Here is a 23228-nt window from a genome sequence, read left to right as displayed (position 1 = left end):
CCATAACTATAAGTTTTTCTTCTTGAGGAATATTATCTTACAGTGGGGGAGGAGGAGGAAGAGGAAAAGAAACGAGAAGAACCAGAAAGTATGGGAATAGGAACTGAAGGCAAAAAATAAGAATAAGCCAAAGCAGATATAAATATATTTGAAACGAAGTCTTAAAAACAAATTAAGGAAGTTTAAGGAAACTAAAACAGAGGCATTGCAACCACACCCCTGCTTCTTTCTATTATTAAAAAAGTAAACCAAGATATGTAAAAGAGAGGGCTGCCTGTAGGCGCTTTGGCGTGAAGTTATCATGTGCAAAGGTAAAATTATGTAACCCCAAGGACTAAAATGTTTGATGAATACTCAGTTATGCCAAAGTTACCCAAAACATTTTCCGTCTCAAGCATCCTAATTACACAACGCTTCTGGAACTACAGTGGGACCCACAGGACCAGAGTTAATAACTTAGTATCAAAAACCCAGGAGAGCTTTCAACAACTGTTAAAGAAACTAACACAGATTCAAATAAAATGCCACTTTGCATTTATCTATTTACAAGAAAAAAGGCAGAAGAAATTTACTAGCACCTTACTGAAACTCCACCTCACAGAAGTAAGATATGGAGTAATTTATATTAACAGGTTGCTGCAGGTCCATAGTTTGTTTTCCAGCATTCTGGCAGTCAAACATGTCTTAGAATTCAGAATGTCCAGAGATTTTTGACAGGTGATAAAGTGGGTATACACCATATATTTAACAACACCTCTAGAGAAGGCTGGGATAGTACAGAGAAGCCTAGGACAGCACACTATAATCAAACATTTGCTATTTCCACAATGAAACCTTTAAATATATGAAATAAAGAGAACAGTTCAGAACAGATTTTGTGAAAAAATCAATTTGTACCAAACACACAGAAAAAGGTTTGGTTTTCAGAGTGCTGTGGATGTTAGAACTGTTGAAAAGGAATTATGGTCCTATAGAACGGTACTCATTACTCTTTATCATGTACCAATTTTATTGTGGCATTTTGGTGAATCCAGAATAATTCTAAAAGTCTCCTACTGGTTCACACAACATGTCCTCTAAACCCTACCCAGTGCTAAATTTCTGTACCACATTCTCCTATCAGGGCAGTTTTCAGAAATCTAACACTTGCAATTTATAGAACTGCCAAATCCAATTTTGCCACCACACAAAAAATGTTCATTGAATTGAATATATTGAACTCATCCTAAAATGGCTTGCTCTCATTTTGTCACAGAAAAAAACACTGTAACTGCTGAGGGTGTTCCTGACCCAGGAAGCAACATCAAATCAGTCACTAAAAGGACCCTAATTTTGTCCTAAATATCGAGATACAATAACCCTATAAAACCCTATTATCATAGTGTATTTATGTGTATATATTTCCAGACTATATGCAATACAAACAATATAAACTATATGCAATAAACACAATATACTATAACTGAGGTAAAATATTTTCACTGAGCAGGAAAAAACAGAGACCATTCCTCATCAACAGTGCTATAAAAAAGAAGAAAGCAGTAGAAGTGCAGTTATACTAAATAATCTTTGAAGTCCCTTCTATCCTGATGTTCCATAAAAAATACAACTCAATGATATTGTAAATATGATAAATATAACCTAAAACGAGTAACTTTTTATTAGTAACACTTCTTGCCCTCTTATAATTTATAATAACTTTAAAGATATCACTTAGGTCTCCTAAGATTTCCAGAAACAACTGAATTGATGCCTTAATTTATTTTTGATAAATTTCCCCATAACAAACTTTCCAAGCTTTAGAAATCCTCTAACTTTGGCATTCTACTTAATCAAAGACTGCTAATGAGCAATGAATATAGGGGCCTCACTAAGGATGCTAAGTACAATTGACCCTCGTTATCTATGGGCTCCTCATCCTTGGATTCAACCAATCGCAGATTGAGATATTCAGGAAAAAAAAAAAGCATCTGTACTAAACATGCACAGACTTTTTTTTTTTTATCATTATCCCTAAACAATACTTCATAACAACTATTTACATAGCACTTACATTGTATTAGGTATTACAAGTAATCTAAGAATAACCTAAAGAATAGGGGAAGGTGTCAAAGGTTATAGGCAAATACTGTGTCATTTTATATCAGGTACCTGACCACACCTTTGGATTTTTTTTTTTTTTTTTTTTTTTTGAGACAGAATCTTGCTCTGTCGCCTAGGCTGGAGTGCAATGGTGTCGTCTCGGCTCACTGCAACCTTTACCTCCCAGGTTCAAGCGATTCTCCTGCCTCAGCCTCCCAAGTAGCTGGGACGACAGGCGTGTGCCACCACGCCCAGCTAATTTTTTTGTATTTTTAGTAGAGACAGGGTTTCACCGTGTTAGCCAGATGGTCTCAATCTCCTGACCTCGTGATCCGCCTGCCTCTGCCTCCCAAAGTGCTGGGGTGAGCCACAGCGCCCAGCCCATCCTTGGATTTTGATAGCCATGAGGGGTCCTGGAACCAATCTGAGGAACTGTATGAAACTATGAACAGAAGGCACTACTTTAACTTGATTCTCTTGCTAGTATTTTCTTCGCATTTTCTTCTATGTCATCTTCATACCTCCACCCCAAATTTTAAAAAAACAGTTGGAAAATAAAAGGAAGCCATTTTTTTAAAGGGCTAAGAGGGGAGTGTAAAAGAAAGGAGAAATTAGTTATTTTCAACCCTGCAGGACACTGGAATCGTCTGTAGAAATCCTAAAACATATATCAATGCCCTAGCCCTTTCCGGGCCCTACTGATTATTTATGGAATATAAATTAGCATGGGTAGGATCCCAACATCTGTCTTTTTTTTTTAAGCTCCCAAGAAAACTGTAATATGAAGTCGGGCCAAGAATCACTAGTAAAAACTTTCTCCACAAACCCTTCCCTCCTCTCATCTATTTAGTTAAATGTTAGCATTCCCAGCCCATAGCAAGGACTGCAGGAACTATCTTTAAAATTGTCCATTTTTCTTCTTTCATTTACTCTGTCACAGAAGAAAAATTACTAATTTTCAACTGGAAATTTTTAAACAAGTGTGTATAGTAAAATTAATTTTAGCTTATTGGATATTCTCGTTCCCAAATGCTCAGGATTTCTTTTTCAGTCTTAAAAAAACCACCTTCATTAGTAGGGTATTAAGGTAAACAGCAAAGCATACAATAATAAGCAAACACACAATATGCATTCTAGTTATCAACTTTCAATAGATATCAGAAAATACTCAAAACAATTATCTTAAGGAGCTGATTATATTTTGATACTTTATTAACTACAAACATTTGCAGAATCTCAATTATATAAAGACGCATCAGCAACAATATATCCTGATACTCGTATGACAGAAAAAGTACTCAGTAAAGATCCTTTTTTTAAAATAAAAACTGGCATCACAAGATTCCACATCTTTAAGATTTAAAGATTCACATTTTTGGAGTAGGGAGAGTCAGACTGCTGTCAGATTCCCTAAAATAAATGTAGAAAAGAAAATAATGTTTTGTAAAAAATATGCATCTATAAACACTTTTTTTCAAGGTCATCTACAACTGATAACTACTAGTTTCATCTCCAAAACAATACTAGACTATTTTTGTACCCCAAATTAGAATTTTATTAAAAGGTCCTGTAGTCATAAACTTGCACACCCTAAGACTTATAGAATACCATAAATTTTCTCTCTTCTGTCCTGATTACCTAATATATTTGCCTCCACTTGAAAGTATTCATTGCTAGAATATAAAATAAGTATTTCACAGAAATAGAAAATAAACATGACACAGACTGAGTGTAAAGAAAAAAAAACATTTTCACTTCCCTTTTTACTAAAGGAAATTCTGAATATAATTTTAAATCTAATAAATCATAGTCTAATACACTGCCTAGTATACCACCTGAAGTCAAACCAAACAAATTAAAAAACAACACAATAATTTCAAAATATTCAGAAGTCCACTAATTTTATAATGTATATTTGTACCAAAAGATATTATATGGCCAATTTCAACTTAAAATTTTAAGATAAGTAATTTTAATAAATCCAATTTTAAACATAAAGAAATCTGCAAAGTATCAATACATTTGAAGCACACTTTATTCATGGTAATATATAAGGAAAGCAAAGTTCTATATTAAAATCTAAACTGGTAGAAAACACATCCCACCCCAAGATTCTACTCTCCTCAAAAAAAAAAAAAAATTACTGTTTTTTCTGATGGTAGAAATAATGCACAGTGATAGCTGAAAACCCAAACAATACAGAGAAGTATATGAAGTATAAAAATAGAAATCATCCTAAATCTCACCATTTATAAACAACTGACATTAACATAAATATTCTTCCAGAAGATGGATGGATTTACTCCATATACTTAACAACCCATACATACATGTATCTATGTATACATGTATAGTATATATGCACATATATATTCCTTTCATTTACATATATTGACGGTAAAGAAATGTTTAAGATCATTTTCTTGAAAACAAAATAATAAATTGTCCCAAACAGTCTGCTTTTGCATTTTCATTTAAGCAGGCTAGGTTTAAGATTATTGCACGTGTGTGTCTGCCTGTCTTTCTGTGTGATGTTGTCATTGTTGTTGACTGCTTGAGGCAAGCTGAAAAATCTTGTCTGTTTACTTATTTTACTGGAAAAAAAAGAAAGAAAACTTCTGGTTAAATTTTTCCAAAGCCTAAGAACACAGCTATCTGTACTAAAGGTGATTAGCTGACTGATTTACAGTGGTAGCCCACAGTCCTGAGCAAAACTGTAAAGTAGACAAGATTATTATGGCCTCCTAATTCTTACTCAGAAAGAGCACTACACTAGTAGTTAGGATATAAGAGTTCTACTAATCAGGTGTGTGGCTTGAGCATTTCAATCTTCCTATGATTCATTTTCATTCTAAAATTCTATGGTTCTCAACTTTGCTGTTCTCAAAATATGTAAAAACCATCCTTTCCTCCAATCTCACTGGAATTCCAGGATTCAAAATAAATCCTTCTGACCAAGAAACTCCCATTTCCTCAATGCACTTATTCTCCCCTAGATATGATAAGCAAAGTAATCAATGAAATCAAAGGTATGGGCAACTTCATGGTGAGGAAGGAAAGCAACAATGCAGAAAAAAATTTTAAACAAGTTTATAGGAACAAATTTTAATTTAAAATTAAATAGCTTCATGAGTTTCATGGAAAAAAATTATAATCTTTCAACTTAACCACCTATTTTATTGACTCAAAGTTAGCCAAAAAAATAAAGTAGTGTTTTTAGCTCCTAAAATATTCAGACCCAGCCGGGCGCAGTGGCTCACGCCTGTAATCCAGCACTTTGGCAGACCAAGGCGGGCAGATCACCTGAGGTCAGGAGTTCAAGACCAGCCTGGCCAACATGGCAAAACCCCGTCTCTACTAAAAATACAACAATTAGCCAGGAAAGGTGGCGAGTGCCTGTAATCCCAGCTACTCAGGACGCTGAGGCAGGAGAATCACTTGAACCCAAGAGGCAGGGGTTGCAATGAACCGAGATCATGCCATATTACTCCAGCCTGGGAAACAAGAGTAAAACTCCATCTCAAAAAAAAAAAAGTAACTTGCCAGCCACGGTGACTCAAGCCTATAATCCCAGCACTTTGGGAAGCCAAGGCAGGCAGATCACTTGAGGCCAGGAGTTCGAGACCAGCCTGGCCAGCATGGAGAAACCCCATCTATACTAAAAATACAAAAATTAGCTGGGTGCAGTGGCGTGCACCTGTAATCCCAGCTACTCGGGACGCTGAAGCATGAGAATCACTTCAAAACAGGTAGACATAGTGGTCACTATTTATCATCTCTCTAACATCCATATCCCCCAAATTCTTCCTTTGCATAATTTTTTAAAAATATCCTCCCTCTTCCATCTAACTCAGAAAAATGTGATCCCAACACTAATTGCAGAAGGTATCTCCTGATTAGTAGAAACCAACCACGATAACCTTACTTCCCTTGTGATAACTAGTTAGGACGATCATGTGACCTAATTCTGGTCAATAAGATATGAAGAGAAAAGTATGTTGCTAGCTTATGCAAAAGATGTATTTGCTTTTCCAGAGACAGAGACAGAAAGAGAGAGAGAGATCCATTCCTTCCTCTGGCCAATGCATGTCTAGATGTGATCTTGCTGCTGGTCTTAGGATGACTCCAACACACAGAAGACACACAGCCAAGAAAATCACAGAGGGGCAGACCAGAGCTTTCAAGTACTAGCTTGGAGCCACCCACCCTACCTTCATACTTCAATGTGCCATTTCAGCATCTACTGTAATTCAGCAAGCAATGTGGTTACACCAAAATAAATAGCATACCACATATACCACTCCTTCTCCAACCTGGACTTCCTGCTCCTTCAACTGAAAGTTCTCCTTTCCATTTGGACTGAGCTAGGTGACATAGGAGGCTCAAGTGCTCCTGGTATATATCAAGGGTGTCACATTTCCTCCTCCAAAGAACAATCTCCTCTACCCCAGCATTCCTAATTGGACGGAGATGTTGGAACTATAAGAAGGCTTACCCCTTCAACCCTGACAGTATACAGAAGTTGAAAGGTAGCTTATGAAATCAGATTAGGGACCATATTGGGAAATATGTGAGAACCATAGATTGATCACCTGACTAGATAAACAATTCACTCTAAGGAATGAACCTCTGGGAATAACAGAATCTTCCTTTTTTTTTTTTTTTTGTTAAAGAGGATGCTATTAAGTAAATCTCTACGCAGTAGTATAAACTAGGAAAGATGATGTTTTAGAAGCAGACAACTTCTTTAATATATTACAATTAATAAATGGTTCTGAAGTTAGCCTAAAAAGGAAATCATTTCTCAACATCTACAAACTCTATACATTTTATTACAACTAAAACAAAAATGTCCATTCACAAGACAATCTTATAATACAGAGCCATGGCCTTTTCTTCGAGCGTGGGTCTATCGATGAAAGTTCTATTTCATTTTTCTTACAAAAACCACTCCCATAAAACAACACCTTTGATTTCCAGTTTCTGTTTCTTAAACACAGAAAGATATTTTACAAACATGTGAAAAATAATATTATTGCAGATTTTTTTAGATAGGTTTTTTTTTTTTTTCTTCCCTAATCATTTAAAACTATTTCACCCTCATCTATTTCAACGATAATTGATTTTGGCTACTCACTTGATTTCAAAGCAGCCAATTGGTTCTCACACAAACACCTTTTTATCTTTGGAGTTCACTGAATAATAATTCATTAAACTATGTGATTACAACATCAAGTGCCATAACAGTCTGTTGGGTACAAAAACAAATGTTTCTTGGTAAGTATACAGTAACTGAGGGGAATAAAAGTTCAAGATAAAACTAAAGAATAGTCTACTGTCATTCAATGTAGCATGAGCATCAGTCAGCAAATTCTACAGAGAGAATGAAGACTATCATTTAATCTCACGAGTGGGTTAAGCAGAGGTCAAGTATGAGAGATTTTCCTGTAATAGGGTGTTCCCAAGAGTCTTTGCTTGTCTACCCACCAATCCACCCTCTAAAATTCTTATCAGCAACTTCTGAAATGAAGAACAGAAGATTTACACAGTGCCTACTACGTGGCAGGCATCACATAGTCCTTGGCACTTTATATGAATTTCCTCCATTTTGATGAAGAACATAATGGTGGAATAACAGGGTAACTCTCTTCCCTTTTTTTCCAAATGTAGCTATCAGCTAAAGAAAGTACTTTGAGGTAACATAAAGTGATCTAAATAAATGTAATAAATTTGAATACAACTTCAACTTCACATTACTAACCTAGAGAAAAAAACATTAAACTTTGTATTTAAGAAAAAGAGTATCATGAGAACATATCTCATTCCATTGAAAAGTTATGAAAAATGCGGACACGATTTAGCCATGTGGACATAACTTACTCATAAATTTTCAATAAATTACAACTATGTATTATATCACTGGTAAACAAAGCGACCAAAAAAGTGTGTCTTATCTCCCCAATACATAAACACTTCAATTCATTGTTAAGAGTGATTTCTTATAACTAAGATGATAAGCAGGAAGTGGCAGGAGAGAGTATAACCAATCACTATGGTCTAACAACAAATAAACACATACTTTCCTTAGGTTTCATAACAGAAGGGAAGCCCAAACATTTATAGTTGCTAAATCTCGGCTTTCAGAGAGAGCTTTAAAAAAAGAAAGAAAAAATGTCTAACAGCAGCCTCCACCATGTCGCTAAAAGTTATACATTTCTACATTTATCTCTCATTCCATATTTCCTGAGCAGTTCAGATGCCCTTGAAAATCATTTCACATTATTAAAGCACATTTGATTTCTACACATTAAGAATCCAAGCATAGTTCTGTCCTGCAGATCAGCAAAAGGTGATGCTCTGAGGTACCTTAAATTACCAGAACCATACTGTCTGCACCTACCAGATCCCACAATTAAAGACAGATACCTCAAAACTGCCGCTTCTGAAGAAATTACATCAGAAAGAACCAACACTCGGACACATACTATCAATTAATACCACGAATTGCCAACCGCTTGAGAAAAGACCAAAACGAGGATGAAGACGGAAGATAAGAAAAAATAAATCATTGGTGGCTTAAGACTTTGAAGTCAGAAAAAAAAACTGACTCAAATATGCACTCTGCTACTTCCAAGATATATCTTCAACACATTATTTAAACTCTAGAAGACTGTTTCCTGCTCTCAAAAATGAGGTTACACCACCTAACTCATAGTTGTCTTAATAGTATCATTTATGGCCTCTAAACAAAGTAGGCACTTAATAAATTATAGGAGGTATTGTTGTTACTGGGAGGTTGAAGGGAACACAAATTCAGTAATAAGTCCTTTTTGAATACTAAGAGGGGAATAATTAGGGAAGCTAAGAGGGGAATAATTAGGAGAAAAAAAAAAACTTCAAACAATTTTCCCTGTAACATGATTTTACATGCATTTATAAACTGATTTTTTTTTTCTAAGCACTCCTTTGATAATGATTAAGTGTGGGGTTACATTATTTTAGGGTCATCTAATATTTAAGATGACTTAAAAACCTCACACACATTAATCTGGAACTGTGAAAGTTTCTCATCTTATCATCCCTCTGTTACTATCAATTTTCTTCACGTACAGATTCTTTTATAATTACTTCATTAAAACCATTTTCTGTAAAAATATACATTCTTTACATTTCATCTCATCCACAGCAAATCTCACTATTGACAATAATATAACTATTCAATGACCTATATTTTGATATTTAATACTTCAGCATTCCTTCTATTTAATTTGATACATCCTTTTGGGAAGCCCTTTGGAACAAAACAACTGCTTGTTCCATTCTGAAAAACATCTGAACCAATAAACTATACCAGAATAAGTCTACTCCCAGCATGGAGTGGATTACAGGATGGATCAGAGGAGACACAGAGAAGTAACTGGAGAGCTTCTCATTTCTTCCTGAGTCACATTTTTACAGTCTGGATTGATTTCATGTATAACCAATTACTAGATTACCAGACACAACCATATTCAAATGCAAATAAAGAAATATAACGCAACTATATATAGATTGTTTTGGATTATATACTTTTCTGCTTTCCTTCAGTAGTGCCAATGATAGAAAATTGACTATTTTGTTATAACTTGTTTCCTTAAACTTACTATCCTTATTTGCCTACCTACTGTCAGCATACGATCTGTACATTTGGACCTTCATGCCTCAAACTGACTCATCTTTAAATACAAGCTGAACTTCCATGGCCTGATCTCCAACTACTTTCATAGCTTCTCCCACAAAGACCTCCTGGCAAAACAGCCTTATGTCCAGTTCAACAAGCCCTATAACACAATCACATGCCTTTCCTCAGGCTGTTCCCTTCACCGAGAAAACTACCCCCACCATCACCCACTCAGTCCCCATTTTGCCTATTAAACTATGTTAAGGCCCAGATGAAGTGTTACCAGCTCTACATTCATTCAAAATTTCCCAGTCAAAAATTAGTATCTCACACACACACACCCCATGCTTCCAATACACCTCCAACAAAACCCACAGGAATCTGTGAATTACCTCTGTGTATGTCTGCTTCTCCCTTGAAGGCAGTACTGAGTCTCATTCATCTTCATATTCTACCCACTGTTCCATCCTTGCCACAGAGTAAAGGTGGTCCTGGTTGAATTAAACTATTCCTTGATTCCACTAATCCCAGTCCTTTATTTTCAAGGAAATAATAAATGCCTTTCATGTACTGAAGATCTTGTTAATATATTGTAAATGCTTGCTAAATCTAATGATGAAAATGTCAATAATTACATAACACACTAATGTTTAAGCTGATGAATGGCAGAAGGGGGTGGATGACTATAATAAATCATCAGTAAAGACAATCGTTTCTCAAGATCCCCAAAAAAATGTCATTCATAACAACATTAAAATTAACCTTTCTGTCCCCCATTCTAATAACTACTTCTACTTAATGCATATTCAGAAATGCAAGTTCACATAAAGCAGAAGTGTCTGTACATCCTGCTAAGAATGTATGTCAAAGCCATACAATGTATTTGATAACATCTTTCTTCCAATGTCCACAAATGTAATTTTTATCTTTTATCTTTTGTGCAACTATAAAGGTTAACTATACAAAATAAGAAGATAATTTATCTTAAGACACAACGGGAGCAAAGTTTGTAAATAATTACAAAATACACTAAGTATATCTCAAAAAAAAAAAGAAAGCTATTAAGAATGTCACACACCAGATCTGATTTTTTTGGTGAAAAATATTTTCTTAAACTAGTTTCACATCTTTCTAATTCCACATTATTCTCACAATTTCTGTAATGTTTTTCTTCTCAATTTACGGGGAAAGTCAATATTCTTCAAAGAAACATCTTTAAAAAGTATATAGTTTTCATTTTATATCCCATCTTAGATACAGTTTGCCATCTCTCATATCTGTGGCCAAATGTCATTTGAATCGGAATAAGTAATTGCAAAATGTAAAATAATGACTTATTTTCTTAATTCATTAAAAATAAGTACATTTTTAATTCTCTTAATTCAAAGTAAATATTTTAATAGAAGATTTAAAAGGGGCCACTGACCAGTCTGGGCGCTTACTACAAAAGAGTTAAAAGTAATTCACACAGTGTATCAACAGTAGCTGTCTCCCACACACACAGGCACACTCACTCTCTCCCCCATCTGAACTTTTCCTCCCTAAAACATGAGGTGGGAGAAGGGGAATGACCATGACACAGGCCTAACTACCCCCACCCCACGAGTGGACACACATCTCCCACCTCATCCTGCTGAAAAGAAATGTGGAGGCTGTGGACCAAGAGACCCGATGCTTCTCAGTGTCACTTCCCCTGCATGTGGGATAAACAAACAAACGGCACCATGAGAGTAACCATCAGAGTAATTTTGTTAACCTTTGACTAATGTCTTGGTTAAGTTTTGAGCTGAGTCAAAGCTCTAAGAAACAGGCAAATCCCTGTGTCCCCCAACCCAACCCCTTAAACACTCCAACGGGAAGTTTATCCCTGAACTGAACGCTGGCCCCCGTCGCCTCCTCCCAGCCTATCCATGCCTCCTTCCTGCCTGAAGCCCCTACTCCAAAGGTAATTGTCTGGACACAGTCAAGGAGCACCGTGGGCGACACTCCCCACCTCCCAATCTCTCCTAAGGAAGCCCCCGCCGGCCCACCTGGCCCACCTACCTCGCCGCCCCAGTCGCGCCGCACCACTCCGGCAACTTTTGCACCCAGCCCGACCCGCCACCCGCGGCCCCCGCTGCCCCCTAGCCCTCCGCGCCCTCAGCTTCCGACCGCGGCCCCCTCCGGCCCACGCCTCCGGGCCACCCGCCCTGGTCCTCGCCCACCCCTCCCCCGACACCCGTGCCTGCGGCGCCGCCCCCGCCGCACCCCACCCCACCCCACCCGCCCGGGACCCCAGCCCCACCCGGGAGGGAGGGCGCCGCGGCCGCGCCGAGGCAGCCGCCGGGCCGGGGCTGGCAGCGGAGCACCTACGCGCAGGGGGCTTTACCTCAGAGGCGCTGCCGCGAGCAGCGGGGTCGGTCCCGGGCGCGGGCGGCGCCCCCAGTTCGTCAGCGCCGGCGGGGGCAGCGGCGGCGGCACATCACACCCGCCGGCGGCCGGAGGAGGAAAGCGAGCCACGCAGGGAGCAAGCGAGCGAGCGAGGTAGGGGGGAAGGAGCGAGAGAGAGAGGTAACGCAGCGCTGCTCGGATTCGGTCCCTGCACTGCCGCTGGTGCCTCCTACCGCCGCCGCTGGCCGGAGAGTCGCCACCCGAGCCTCTGCTGTCGCCACCGATGCAGCCGGGAATGAATGCACAGCAGCGCCTCGCTTATCCGGAGGTCAAACATCCTTCTGCCTCGGGCATCCGGATCGACGCCGGACCCGGAAGTGAACACACGGAAAAAAAATTAAAAAGGAAAGCGTCTCTCTAGCGGCGGCGGCCCCCAACCTGCCCGCATCAGCGTAAAGAGCCGAGTAGAGCCGAAGATTGCACCAGCCTTCTTGGATTGGTCGGATCGCCGACCGGAAAGGAGACGGCGCGGTCATTGGCTGGCAAGGTATATAAAGCCTAAGCCGCGCCCTCTCCCCGCCTTTCTAAAGCCGTGCGTGAGGGAAAGTGAGGAGGGATTGTGGATACGAGTGTTTCTCTGGATGAAGCAGTGGGTGGAGAGGCATAGCAAAGTCTACGCAGAGAACTGGAAGAGAACACCCCCGTGCTTTAGGAGAGCTACTAAGAACTGAGTGAGCAAAGAGCCTTAAGGGTACCATTGTGCCAAGTCAGGGTGGTGAGGCATTCCCTGTTGTGCTCAGCCCGCCAGGTTCCAAAAAATCTTAGGGCACGGCCTAGGAGTATGACATCACTGGGTTGACATTTTTCCCCACTTGTTTGTAACCCCAGTGCTATATCAGGGCTCCAACTGCTTAGAAATATGAATTATGGCTCACATTTGCATCTCATTTGCTGTTTGTAAGCTGAGGTAATCCTCTGAACTATATAGTGTGGTATTACCTGTTTTTCAAATTCACCTCCCAAAGTTCTGAGAAGCCAAACATAACCCAAGTAATCAAGTTGCAGCACACAAACTGAAATCGGTGTTTCTGACTCACACTTACGTCCACTCTGCCTACATAGAAAGATTGCATTCCTTTCATTTTCCCTCTTGCAGTTGGTTCCCTGGGATGGAGATAAGTCATTTTGGTAGACTTCTATGGAAATTGATCCACCATGAAGGCATGGAAACAATAATTTTTTTTAATTGTGATTCTTATGTCTCAAGTCCTTTCAAAAGTTAGGCATTAAGGTCTGCAGGAAGAAGAATCAGCTTGGTGCTATGTTTTTTAAATGTTCATTTTATCAAACCCGTTTATATTCTTGATACACTTATTGTATCAAGAAACTTGAGTCTGGTGTATCTCTATCTTTCCTGTCTACCTCTCAAAACGAAAAGACTCTAATGAGACAAATGCACTCCTTCATTTTCCTCCCTACTTTGCTGGATTAATGGTATAGCTAATGTGTTATCTTTGGAAGGGTAGTTAGTATGGAAATCTGTTTTTGATTTTGGTTTGTAATACAACAGTGCCTTTTTTTTTAAACCTCTCTTCTCACTTTCTTCCCCAAACTGGAAGTTAAGAAGTGACTAGCATCACCAGCCTTAGAAGGGTAGTGATAAGAGCTTTGATCCATGCTTACCACACCATCATTCTGTAGGAGACTCAAAAGCAGCTAAGATGTATGCATGCTCAGAATTGTGAATGACTTGCCTAGGCAGATGACATAAACCAGAATTTCTGATCTCTCCCAGGACCCACTAATAGACAAGAAACAAAGTTAACAACATCTCACTCAATAGAAGAGAAGTGTCTGCAACACAGGAAACTCTAAATATTGTCCTCAAGTCCCAACAAACCATTTTATTCTCTCTACCTGAAAAAACTCAGTTTTGATAAAGAACACCCACCCTTCTAAGTTTTCATAAATGGTTGAGAAAGTCAAGTATATAAATATATGATCAAATCACATTTTTAAATTAAAAATGGGCTGGTCTAAGTACAGTGGTACTTACAACGAGTTGATCACAACCAGTTACAGATTTCTTTGTTCCTTCACTCCCGCTGTTTCACTTGACTAGTATTTATTAAATTATATTAGAAATGGATGAGAATAAATGTTTACATTTTTAACACTGCAGGGAAGACTTTTGGTTAAAATTTGGCCTATAAGCTCCTATAGATTAAAATTGGCAAAGCCTGGTGTAGTGGTGAACGCCTGCAGTCCCAGCAACTTGGGAGGCCTGAGGCAGGAGGATCTCCCAGTAGTCTAAGGCTAGCCTGGGCCACATAGTAGGATCTTTTCTCAAAAAAAAAAAAAAAAAAAAAGCAAGTAACCTAGGTAGGAGGCAATTAAATTTTCAGGTCATTCTATTAACTTATAAGAAAAATTGGTTTGGGAGGCCGAGGCGGGTGGATCACCTGAAGTCGGGAGTTTGAGACCAGCCTGGCCAATGTGACAAAACCGCATCTCTACTAAAAATACAAAAATTAGCCAGGTGTGGTGGTGTGCACCTGTAATCCCAGCTGCTCTCGAGGCTGAGGCAGAAGAATCGCTTGAATCTGGGAGGCGGAGGTTGCAGTAAGTGGAGATAGTGCCACTACACTCTAGCCTGGGCGACAGAGTGAGACTCTGTCTAAAAAAAAAAGAAAAGAAAAAAGTATGTATATATATGAAAAATTGGCAATGTGAAAACAGCTTATATTAATGAAGGAAAAGCCAAGACACAGGCATTGCAAGCAAAACTCTTTATCTTATAGCATGATGTTCCAACCTAAGCAGCCAGATTATACTTGTCAATCTGCTATGTTACACATCAAATACAGTTTATTTGTTGTGTCACCTCACATTTCCTGGCATTGCCACTCTTCAGGTATTTATATTCTATTAATATTTTTCATTATGATTATAGCATAATGTGATACTGGTGTTACAATTTTTATAGTACATTGGAAACTTGCATTTATCAACTTTTCTTTTGACAAAAGCTTTCTCTACATGTCCTGCAGATGCTTTGTGTGAGACAGAGAATGGTATGTAGAGTTTGTGGAATGTAAAGCTGGCCATTTTTTCTCCTTTGTAAGCAGTAAAACTTAAAGTGGAAGAAAGATGGAAATGAAACAGTTTGATTATGGTTTTAAGCAGGAAATTATGAGATTAAGATATTTACTAAGACTTTTCAAAATAAAAACAGATAAAACATTCATTTTCTTCTTTCAAATATTTTGTTTAATTGTAATGGTAAACCTGGCATGGTGATTAACTGATTGCCAGAATAAGGCCTGAGGCATCACCAAATTATACTTAATTCTTTATTTTTTAACATTATTTTAAAGGAAAAGTACCTGGAAGAAAGATGTAATTAGGAAGAAGTAAGACTTTTCAAAATAAAAACAGATAAAACATTCATTTTCTTCTTTCAAATATTTTGTTTAATTGTAATGGTAAACCTGGCATGGTGATTAACTGATTGCCAGAATAAGGCCTGAGGCATCACCAAATTATACTTAATTCTTTATTTTTTAACATTATTTTAAAGGAAAAGTACCTGGAAGAAAGATGTAATTAGGAAGAAGTAAACATTGAAGTAGAACGGGGAAGGATGCAAAATGGAGAACTATAACAATAGCCAGGGGCTGGGAGTAGAGCAACATATTTTTCTACGATGAGGAGGAAAATAATTTCTTCCCCCGTCAAGCCTACAGTCAAGGGGAGAGACAAGAAGGATTGTGGGAGAAAGCCAGTCACATACAGCAGCTAGATCAGGTTTTGGGGAAGCTATCGCTTAGCAACCTTTATTTTAGACTGTTACATGAGTACAGCTCGAAAAAGTCAAGACACTGTTTTATACCATCCTTAGAAGGATGATTTGAAGTATTTGGTAGGTGGGAAAATAAATGTACAATAATCACAAAACTTTTCTGAGAGGCTTTATTACATGTTATAATGTTGATCTTCAGAAATGTTTAATAAAATCACGTTTCCAGGATTCCTTGTCTTATCTCGGGTTGCCATAACAAAGTATTGCAGACTGAGTAGCTTAAGCAATACAAATTCATTTTCTCACAGTTCTGGAAGCTGGAAGTCTGAGATCAGGATGTCAGCATGGTCAAAGTCTGGTGAGATCTTTCTTCCTGACTTTCAGATTGGCACCTTCCCCCTGTGTCCTCACATGGCCTTTCCTCGATGTGTGGGCATGGAGAAAGAGGGTGATCTCTCTCTCTTCTTCATCTTAATCCTATAGAAGGCCCCACCTTCATGACCTTATCTAAACCTAATTACCTGCCAAAGGCCCTACAAATTCCATCACATTTGGGATTGGGGATTCAACATATGAACTTTGGGGAGACAAAATTCAGTTCACAGCACTCCTCAAAGGAGTATTTTCCATGCAGAGAGTATATCATCTATAAATTAAAGGTAAAGGCTAGACAGGATATTAATAAGAGAAGACAACTTGTAGACCATGTTAAAACTTCATGGAGAAAAGAATACATTCTTAAGAGAGAGAACTTCCGTAAAAAAAACGCTCCATAGGGAAAAGCTAAAACACCATAAAAATGTAAAAGTGTCTTGCCAAAAATAGTGACTAAATCTCTAGCTAGGCAATTTAATTTTTGTTTTTTTTCCATTAGCAGACCTGAATTTTGGCAGTTTTTACGTAAGTTTGGCTATCCAAAGAATGTTGTTTTGTGATAAATGGAAGAGTTAGCTAAAGCTGTGATTTTCTTGTAATGGTTTCAAGAACAGCTTGAATTCTGAGTAATATATCAATCTAAGGTTTGGAGATGGTCATAATAATTAGTCCCTGTTCCATTTTCCCTCTTCTTGTCTTCTTTTGCTCCCCATAGTTATATCTTCATATTTCTACCTCAAGAGTCCTTCCCGGCTCATGAAACAAATCTGAGCAAGACTAAATGTCTCATCAGCCCCCACCCATAGGAACCACGCAGCCCTCTGAAGATGTAGAATGCTAAATAAGAGTGCTGGATTACAGGCAGACTTCAAGCTGTGCCACTTCCCTATATCCCTAATATTTTCCCAGTCTATAGCACTGGACTTCTCCTTTGCTTTTCTTTCATAATTGGAACTATATCAATTCCTAAGCTCCCATCTAATGTGAAGGTTTAAGCTTGGTTTGGAAAATTTTTCACTAGTCCTTGTTCTGACTAGATCCTAGTTCATCGGACAGGATACTGTTAGGATAGATTACCCTCAAGCTACTGAACTTCTTCAAACATCACCCACTGACTAAGCTTACTGGATTACTATATCCTTCTGCTGAATAGGACTGCACTGGTACCACAGCTTGTCTATGCCGTGTCTGAACTTCATGTACTCTGTGGACAGTGATCACGGGCCTACCTGTAGGGATCAGCCTGTCTAATTATGTTTCTTTAGTCTCAGTGATGCTTGGTTATGCTTGGCCTTAACGTCATCCCTTTCTTCACCAACTAGTACTGCTAAATTCCTGACATGTCTTCATCCTCCCACCTATGCTTATCGTGGTATCAATGCCATATCTGTCCGAACAGGATCAAGGGTCAACAGAAATTAAAACTGATGTGAGAGGACACTTTAGTTTAAATTCTCACTTCTGTTTAGTTCTCATTCTCCTTCTGCTGTAATTAGGATTATACTACTTTTTGGCTTCCTTCTATATTCCTTCCTTATGCAAGCTTTTTAAATAGTCTACACCTCAGCTCATCTGTAAAATGAGGCAATAATATCTATACCACATTGATACCGGGAAGATTAAATGAATGATAATCTTCAATGTAGTTATCACAGTGTCTGACATATAGTAAGCAATAAATAAATGGTTGTTGTTAGATACCAATATGACCCCTAGGAACCTGCATTTTCCAATCCAATATGAGCAGTAATCAGAAGTTGAAAATATCAGATCCCAAGTCGTTTCCTACCTTTAAGAGTCTAAGACTTGGAACCAGATTGTGGTTCTGAAGCAAAACATTATTATTTGAATTTGCTTCAGGTCCTTTCATAATTTTATTTACCAAGTACTTACGGACATTCATGGTATATTGGCTGTCCAGCATCTATTTGCCCTTTCCTAGTCGCACTCAGATTTCCCTTTGATGAATCTTTTTCTGTCTCACTCTGTTCAGTGATCAGAGGCTGTGCCTTCCTGTAGGTGTGGAGTAAGGGAGGAGGAGTAATGGGGAACATGTTGCTAAAACAATATCAATTGGATTATCTCTCCCTAGATTTGAAATTATTATTATTATTATTATTATTATTATTATTATTATTGAGACAGGGTCTCATTCTGTCACCCAGGCTGGAGTACACCTAGATTTGAATTATGAGGTGAGGAACATGAAGACTAAAAATGGCTGGAATGGGAGGGACTCCATCCCAAGAGTGGCAACCTGACCACACAGTTTCTGACACAGAATAGTGGCTATGATCTTACTTGCCAGCCTCTGGAGCATTTTGGATTCTGCCTAGACCAGGTCTTCCAGCTTCTGTCAATTCTGTGACTCCCCTAATTGCCTTTCACTAAATTCTGTTTGATTGCATTACCCAGAGTATAATTCTTTTGTTTGCAATTGAAGAATCCTGATCACCAGGTTTTCATTCTTAGCTTTCAGTTTTCCTCACCCCTTTCTCTCCCACTCTCCTACAAAGTACTCTTTTCTAGTCATAATCTGGCTCTGCATCCACATGAACATTTAAATTCAAAGCTATAGTATGACCCTGTTTAACTTCTTTGGCTTCACCCTAACATAATCTTTGACTGTCTCACTGTTGTGAGGCTCCCTAGCTTCAGATTTGTGTTCTCCTAATTGACAAAGCTAGCCACACCCTACCAAAGCTTTGTATTTCAGCGCAGCTGCCTTCTGTCACCAGGCAGCCCTACCTCAGCTTCTTGCTGAAACTCTGCCAATTGCAGACCTAACCCTTTGGACTGTGACTTAATGCTTTGTGTTCTGCCAGCTTCGGTGACCTGATCTAACTGACAGCAAATTTCAACCAAATGCCAATGCTTGCTTTCTAGAACTGTTACTTTAGTGTCTATTAGTGTATATCTGTCAATTTATATTCATTATAATAAAATCCAGTATAGTCCTCTATGTCATTTCCTTTACAATACTATCTATGCTCCTCTGATATTGCTGATTCATATCAGCCAAGATAAATCAACTTGGTCTCTCTATAGTGAAAGAATTGTGTGTTATAAAGTAACTGTAGCAATTTGGGTACTCAGTGATGGGGTAACACTTGATTTTAAAAGCTGCCTAATCAATTCAGTTCTGGTTTTCACATATTAAAGAGAATCCAGTTGTGAAGTGTTTGAACTACAAACCAAAACAGCAGTCCTCAGCTTTCCCCTGCATGCCTTTAAATCAGACATTAATATCTCACTGGAAATCTGTCAGTGGCATTGAACAGGCTACTCTACAGAGTCATGATTAAGGTTACAAAAAAGAAGCAGACTTTAGAATTCATTTCCACATATCAAAAAACCCCAATTGTAAATGATTAAGTGATAATAAATGTTAATTATTATTAAACTCAATAGAGTAAAATATTGTTCAAAGCAATAGAAATAATATGTACCACATATTAAGATTATGACTGGTCAGTAAAGGGAAAGAATACTGATTTTATCCTGCCCATATAAAATAATTTTTAAAAGATCATGATTCCAAATGACTTTAAAATGTTGTAACTTGTATATCTCTAGTGGGATTTATCATAAATAGAAAAAAAATTACAAAAACTTGTTTGACTTTTTAGTAGTCATATTGTTGGTGCTCATACTCTTTTCTGATACTGTGATATGTGTGATGTGAGATAAAGCAAAATGAGTTACTATAATATATTGTAATTCTGTTATTCTTGACATTGACATACATTAAAAGAGAGAATAACTAAACCGCCTATAGTTGTAAATTTGAATTAAAAGTATCATCATGAACTCACAGTATTTCATACAGATATTTCCTAATTCAGTTGACTGAAAAGGTGCAGAAGCAAGCCAAACTCAGTTGCAATGAGTATCTTTAGCCCTTACGCTTCAGACTTCATATAGCAGAGCCTTTGGAAGAGAGAAAAGTAGAATATGGTACTATATTCCTTTCCTATTGCTGCTATAACAAATTGCCATAAATTTAATGGCTTGAAACAATAAAAATTTATTATCTTACAGGTCTAGAGGTCAGAAGTCCAAAATGGTTCTCACTGAACCAAAATCCAGGCATTAGCAGGGCTGTGTTCCTTCTGGAGGCTCTAGGAGAGAATTCATTTGCTTGTGTCTTCCAGCTTCTAGAGGTTTCCTACATTCCGTTTCCACCTTCAGAGCCAGTATCATACCACTTCAAATTCTGCTCCCATCATCACACCTCTGACTCTCACTGTTACTTCCCTCTTTCACTTAGAAGGAATCCTATTATTACATTGAGCCCACAAGGCTAATCCAGGATAATCTCCCTGTCTCAAAATCCTTAATTTAATCTTAATGCAAAGTCCCTTTTGCCATGTGAGATAATATATTCATAGTGTCTGGGGATTAGGATGTGGACATCTTTGGGGGAAGGGACATATTTTGCCTACCACAAGCACCAAGTCAAATAGAAGGGTTTTAGGTTTTAAAAAGGGGTTGAGTCTAACCACAGTTGCTGAGATAAGACTTAATACCTACAAATGCCACATCTGGCTCTTAGAATGATTTTATCATTATTGCCCACAGCCTTATATAATGGCAAATTGGATGGAATAAAACTAACAACTAGTGAGTGCCCAACTGAAGACTTTCAGGCATTTTCTAGAAAACATTTCTTAATCACCATAGGTAGGTATCATTTTCTCTTTCTTTGTAAATGAGAAAAGTAAGACTCAGAGTTTAAGCGAAGTGTTCAGGTCATTCAGCCAGTAAATGACAGAGCTACAATTTCTATACAGGTATTTCTGACTCCAAAGTCCATGTATTTACCCTGCTTTTCATGATGTGGAAGAAGGGGTGAGTTAGGAGATCCTGGGACACACTATCAGACTTAGGGATTACTTATTATAATACAGTGTCTCCGGATTGAACCTGTTTAGGCAAAGGAATAAAGGAAAGAGAGAAGGAGGAGGAAAGAAAGGACAGAGAGATCCTAAAGTAGTGATTTATACCAAACTGAATTAGAGCAACTGCAAGTATGTATATGGGAGAGCAATGAAAAGAGCTGAAGGAAAGCCTTTTTAAAGCACAACTTCAAGGATTATAGCATTCACAGGAAACAGCACCAGTCAGAGAATTACTGTGGTGTGTACTCAGAATACTCTTTAATCAACTCTTATTGCAAAATGTCAGGTCCCAAAGAATGACAGATTCTTTAAGCTAAATAACCAATATTTACTTGTGTACAACTGGCTCACTTACATAAGTGATCCTTTCAGCCACATATCTACACAAATGATTATTAATAATTATTTTTAGTAAACATTCTCCAACCTTTAACTGCTTACAACTCTAGGTTCTCTTTTCAGCTACTTTATCCTTGAGGATTCAGTAGGAAGTTGCATTGTTTGAAATTAGACAGTGTCTGTTCTAACATGTCCTGGTTAGGATTAGCTTTGATAAAAAGGTTGTGAGTCTAATTAATGGGTCTGCCATTAATTGGCAAGAGGTATTTAAGAATGTAACTTTATACTGCCTTGTCAGATAATACTGAAAACATTTGAAAAAAATATTTTGGGGGAATTTTCTAAAAAATATTCAGCCTTTCTATTTCTATGGATATCTCAAATTTATGCTTTGATTTAGATACATCTGGCCCACATGATTTTGTATCTCCTCCACTGCCCCAACAAACACCTTGCATAGAACTTGCTTACCAAAATGTGGATTTCTGTTATGGATTACTTTTTTTTTTTTGGGACGGAGTTTTGTATTTGTTGCCCAGGCTGGAGTGCAATGGCACAATTTTGGCTCACTGCAACCTCTGCCTCCCGGGTTCAAGCAATCCTCCTGCCTCAGGCTCATGTGCATGTGCCACCACGCCTCCTGCATGTGCCACCACTCCTGGCTAATTTTTGTATTTTTAGTACAGAAGGGGTGTCACCATGTTGGTCAGGCTTGTCTTGAAGTCCTGACCTGAGGTGATCCACCCGCCTCGGCCTCCCAATGTGCTGGGATTACAGGCATGAGCCACCATGCCTGGCCCTGTTATGGATAACTAAGTGATTACATTGTGGGACAATATAAGAAACTGTCCTATGAGACTCATTATAGCAATTACTGTAGGAATATTTTTAAGGGTGATATTTACTCCATCACACCATATCTTCGATATGAGAACCCAAAGAACAAGTTTATTTTAAGTTACAATACCAGGAAGAATTATGTTTCTTTTATACAGCTGGTTTGTTTTAATCTTACAGGTGCCATAAATCATTTAACATTTCTATTTCCTTATGGTGCTGATTGCTAGGAAACCCAGAGCCAACTTTGTAGTCTATCTCAACATATTCCATGTATCTTAAAACATGCATTTTAGTTAAGCAACTCTGATGGTATAATCTTGTCTTGTACACTACTCCCTTTCATTTTTATCTTGTGCTATATGTATTTTTGTAAACTGTCTTGACTTCTTTAAAGCACAGTATAGAAAATATGTTGGGCAAGTTCAGTTTGTCTACTTAGGCATGTTGCATGAAAATTATTGGTTTTCTTTTTCCCCTCCAAATTTGGAGAGTATCTTTGGGTTAGTCTGGCCTAAATGTGACACTCCTGAATTTCACACCAAGGGTTATGGAGGGGCACCTCAAGGAGAAACATATTTGTCTTCTAGAGAGGCCAAAACTGAGATGCAAGAAGGTCAATATGACTTCTAATCAGGAGAAATACACTATTAAATTAAAGTGTTTGGGTCAGAGAAAACAAGCAAATATAAGCTTAAACTCAAAAGAAGCAAGGACAGGCAAGTAATGGCACATGAAGCCGCTTTTTACGTGGACACTCCCTATATGTATTTTGCTCCAAAATATACAATGTTCCTGTAATAGCAGGAACTTGTGTATTTAACCATAGCTAATGAATCTCCTGAGCAACATCCCCTGAATG

General features: G+C 38.1%; 1 protein-coding gene across 29 annotated transcripts in view; it reads right to left on the bottom strand.

Annotated features, from left to right (window-relative positions):
* Positions 1-14861, bottom strand: part of CSNK1G3 (casein kinase 1 gamma 3) — a 106938-nt gene extending 92077 nt beyond the window's left edge. For 8 of the 29 annotated variants that reach the window (XM_054488220.2, XM_054488224.2, XM_054488227.2 and 5 more), the window contains exon 1: positions 12111-14861. The gene's annotated coding sequence lies outside the window, so the exon portion shown is untranslated. Of the gene's footprint in view, positions 1-7219; positions 7331-10134; positions 10843-11366; positions 11436-11785; positions 11861-12110 lie in introns of those variants that run through there. The other 21 variants (XM_054488221.2, XM_054488228.2, XM_063665187.1 and 18 more) reach the window with 9 other exon arrangements.
* Between the last annotated feature and the right edge of the window lie 8367 nt (positions 14862-23228).

Source organism: Pongo pygmaeus, chromosome 4 (genome assembly GCF_028885625.2).
Source record: "Pongo pygmaeus isolate AG05252 chromosome 4, NHGRI_mPonPyg2-v2.0_pri, whole genome shotgun sequence".
Lineage (NCBI taxonomy): Eukaryota > Metazoa > Chordata > Mammalia > Primates > Hominidae > Pongo > Pongo pygmaeus.
The sequence above is the reverse complement of the archived record's forward strand: the minus strand, read 5'-3'. Positions and strand labels throughout refer to the sequence as shown.